Source organism: Nyctereutes procyonoides, unplaced genomic scaffold, assembly GCF_905146905.1.
Source record: "Nyctereutes procyonoides isolate TBG_1078 unplaced genomic scaffold, NYPRO_anot_genome, whole genome shotgun sequence".
In the NCBI taxonomy this organism is placed as follows: domain Eukaryota; kingdom Metazoa; phylum Chordata; class Mammalia; order Carnivora; family Canidae; genus Nyctereutes; species Nyctereutes procyonoides.
The window spans coordinates 2,684,535-2,689,140 of record NW_026575036.1 but is presented as its reverse complement, the minus strand read 5'-3'; the positions used below and the strand labels follow the sequence as shown (position 1 = coordinate 2,689,140).

General features: G+C 36.6%; 1 pseudogene; it reads left to right on the top strand.

Moving 5' to 3' along the window:
- The first annotated feature begins 1,006 nt into the window (after window positions 1-1,006).
- On the top strand, window positions 1,007-2,588 carry LOC129505695 (importin subunit alpha-1-like; annotated as a pseudogene).
- Window positions 2,589-4,606: the final 2,018 nt, after the last annotated feature.

Sequence of the window (4,606 nt, the reverse complement as noted above, 5' to 3'; positions counted from 1 at the left end):
TCCCAGATATAAAGATGGAGAGATTAAAACTAAAGAGATGGTGAAGAGATACTATCCTAACAACAACAACAATAGTAGTAATAATAATGAGTAGTTATATTAATTTCAGACAAATCAGACTTCAGAACAAGAAAAATGAAGAGGGATGGAGGGAGGATTATATATTGATGAATGAGCCAATTCCTTAAAAACACATAGCAATCCTTAGTTTATATGCATTTATCAAAACAGTGTCCAAACATCTAAGGCAAAAACTGGTAGACTGCAAGGAAAAATAGGTAAATCTATTATCACAGTTGGAAACTTCAACATATTTCTAATAAATATGGATAGATCCAGCAGGTAAAAATGACTAAGGATATAGTTGAATGGAACATCATCAATCAATTGGATCTAATTGATCTTTATAAGATACTTCTTCCAACAAGTACAAAATGCCTGTTCCTCTCAGGTGCACATGGAACATTCACCAAGATAGCCCACATTTGCTAAGGGCCACCTTAGCAAACTTAAAAGATAGAAATGATACAACATGTGCTCTCAGAATACAATAGAATTACACTGGGAATTAATTACAGAGAGCGAGCAGCTGATAAGTCCTGAAATTCCTGGAGATTAAACAACACACTTCTAAGTAACATATGGATCAAAAAAGAAATCTCAAGGTAAATATAAAATATTTTAGACTAAATGAAAATAAAAATATTATTTACCAAATTAGTTTGATCTAACAGAAGTTATGCATAGAGGGAAATTTATAGCATTTAATATATTTTAGAAAAATAAAATCTAAAATCTGTAATCTAAGTTTCTACTTTAGAAAATTGAAGAAGACAGGGAAATTAAATCCCAAGTATGCAAAAGAGAATAAATTATAGCCACACCATCTTTGGGCTGATCCGTGGTGGGCGTTTTGAGGGCAGCTGACCCTCAGCCTACCTGCCTGGCACCGTCTCCTGCAGAAGCCTAAGCCGGCCGTGCAGCTTTCTCCCTTTGTCTCATAACCATGTCCACCAATGAGGATGTTAATTCACCAGTTGCCCGCTTTAACAGATTCAAGAACAAGGGGAAAGACAGTACAAAATGAGGCAGCGCTGAATAGAAGGTAATGTGGAGCTGAGGAAAGCTAAGAAGGATGACCAGATGCTGAAAAGGAGAAATGTAAGCTCATTTACTGATGATGCTACCTCTCCACTGCGGGACAACCGCAACAACAAGAGCACTGTAAATAGGTCTTTTGATGACATTGTCAAAGGCATAAATAACAACAATCTGGAAAGTCACCTCCAGGCTACTCAAGTTGCTAAGAAACTATTTTCTAGGGAAAAACAGCCCCCCATAGACAACATAATCCAGGCTGGTTTGATTTCAAAATTTGTGTCCTTCTTGGGCAGAACTGATTGTAGTCCTATTCACTTTTAATGTGCTTGGGCCCTCACTAACATTGCTTCCGGGACATCAGAACAGACCAAGGCTGTGGTAGATGGAGGTGCTATCCCAGCATTCATTTCTCTGTTGTCATCTTTCCATGCCCACATCTGTGAACAAGCTGTATGTGCTCTAGGAAACATTACAGGTGATGGCTCAGTTTTTTGAGACTTGGTTATCAAGTATGGTGCAGTTGACCCACTGTTGGCTCTTCTTGCAGTTCCTGATATGTCATCTTTAGCATGTGGTTACTTATGTACCCTTACTTGGACCCTTTCAAACCTTTGTCGCAACAAGAATCCTACACCCTGGTAAGATGCTGTTGAGAAGATTCTTCCTACCTTAGTTCATCTCCTGCATCATGATGATCTGGAAATATTAGCAGATACCTGCTGGGCCATTTCGTATCTTACTGGTGGTCCAAATGAATGGATTCAAATTGTGAAAACAGGAGTCATACCCCAACTTGTGAAGCTTCTAGGAGCTACTGAATTGCCCATTGTGACTCCTGCGCTAAGAGTCATAGGAAATATTGTCACTGAGACAAATGAACAGACTCAGGTTGTAACAGATGCAGGAGCACTTGTATTTCCCAGCTTGTTAATGAACCCCAAAACTAATATTCAGAAGGAAGCTACATGGACAATGTTAAAATCACAGTTGGTCGCCAGGACCAGATACAGAAAGTTGTGAATCATGGATTAGTCCCATTCCTGTTTGGTGTTCTCTCTAAGGCAGACTTTAAGACACAGAAGGAAGTTGTTTGGGCTGTGACCAGCTATACAAGTGGAGGAATGGTTGAACAGATTGTATACCTCATTCATTGTGGCATAATAGAACCACTGATGAACCTCGTAACTGCAAAAGATACCAGAATTATTCTGGTTATTCTGGATACCATTTCAAACATCTTCCAGGCTGCTGAGAAACTAGGTGAAACTGAGACACTTAGTATAATGATTGAAGAATGTGGAGATTTGGACAAAATTGAAGCTCTACAAAACCATGAAAATTTGTCTGTGTACAAAGCTTCATTAAACTTAATTGAGAAGTATTTCTCTGTAGAGGGAGAGGAAGATCAGAATGTTGTGCCCGAAACTACATTTGAAGGCTATACATTCCAAGTTCAGGATGGCAGTCCTGGGACCTTTAACTTTTAGATTGTACAGCTGAGGCAGAAAGTTATTTGCTGTGTACTCTGTTTGGTATAAGTTTGCCGTACTGTTTCTCTACTAAGAATTCTTTGTAAATGTGTTTTGTTATTGTAGTACTTTTTACAACAAAACTATACTTGACCATTTCCAAACTGCACAAACTGTATAAAGCTCCTCCTCTCAATGGATTTCTTATTTCTATGTGGAATCTCCTATCTTGCAGTGTCCTGTAAATAAAGATTAAATTCCACCCTTTTCTTAAAAAATAAAGGAAAAGAAAATAAATTACAATAATTAGAGCAAGAACTAATGATATTGATAACAATAAATTATTAAAGAATATCAACAAAACCAAAAACAATGACAAAAATCAATTAAGTTGGTGAACTTCTGACTATGCTCCATGAAAAAAAAAGAGAGAGAATACACAAATTATTTAAAATCATAGATGTGAGAAGAGCTAACACTATTGATCCCAGGGACAAAAACATAATAATAAATATTATAAATAACCTTATGCTCACAAATTTAATAATTTTGATGAAGTGGACCAATTCCTTGAAAGATACAGCCTACTAAAAATCAGACAAGTAGAAATAGACCTATATCTAGCAAATAAATTGAATCAATAACTAATAATGTTCCACAAAAGGAATGCACTAGGCACAAATAATTTCCCTGGTGAATTCTACCAAACATTTGTCAAATAAATAAGTGAATTCTCTAAAATCTTTTCCAGAAAGTAGAAGCAGAGGGAACACTTCCTAATTCATTTTATGTGGCCAGAATTACCAAAACCAAACAAAAATATTCTAGGATAAAAAAATTAAAGATTAATATCTCTTGATGCAGGGATCCCTGGGTGGCTCAGCGGTTTGGCTCGGGGTGCGATCCTGGAGTCCCTGGATCAAGTCCCATGTCGGGCTCCCGGCATGGAGCGTGCTTCTCCCTCCTCCTGTGTCTCTGCCTGTCTCTCTCTCTCTCTCTAGGTCTATAATAAATAAATAAATAAATAAATAAATAAATAAATAAATAAATCTTAAAAAACATCTCTTGATGAGCACTGAGCACTGAACAATGTATAGAATTGTTAAATCATACTGTACACCCAAAACTAATATAATTATACTGGAATGAGAAAATCTTTTATGAATATGGATGCAAGGATAATCAAGAAAATATTACTGGGATGCCTGAGTGGCTCAGTGGTTGAGCGTCTACTTTTGGCTCAGGTCGTGATCCTGGGATCCTAGGATGGAGTCCTGCATTGGGCTCCTGCAGGGAGCCTGTTTCTCCCCCTGCCTATGTCTCTGCCATTCTCTCTCTCTCTCTCTGTCTCATGAATAAATACATAAAATCTTAAAAAAGAAAATATTAGTGAGTTCAACCCAACAATGTGTAAAAGCAATGATATACAATAACCAAGTTGAATACAATCTGAGCATGCTAAGCTTTTTAATATTTGAAAATCAAGTGATATAATCCATGACATCAATAGGCTAAAGAGAAAAAAAAATCATTGATAGATACAGAAAAAGTATTTGCCCAAATCTATTAACATTTCACAGTAAAATCTCTTGGAAACTAGGAATAAAGTGGAACTTCCACTTTATTGACAAATTGACAAAGAATATTTATAAAAACCTAAGCTAATATCATTCTTACTGGTAAGAAATTAGGCAAAACGCATGGAGTCTATTTTCACCATTTCTATTTATCTCCATACTAGAAATCCTAGCATGAAGACAAGAAAATGAAGTAAAAGGTAGAAAAGAAAAATGTAAAACTCTAATTTAAAAACCCAAAGAAAATGTAAGTAAATGGAGAGGTATTCCACGTCAATGGATATGAAGACATTGTTGTTAAAGTGTCGATTCTTCTCAATTTGATATATAGATTCAAAGCAACACAAATCAAAACTCCAGCAAATGATTTTTTGGATATTGAAAACAGATTCTAAAGTTTATACGGAGGGATCCCTGGGTGGCGCAGCGGTTTAGCGCCTGCCTTTGGCCCAGGGCGCG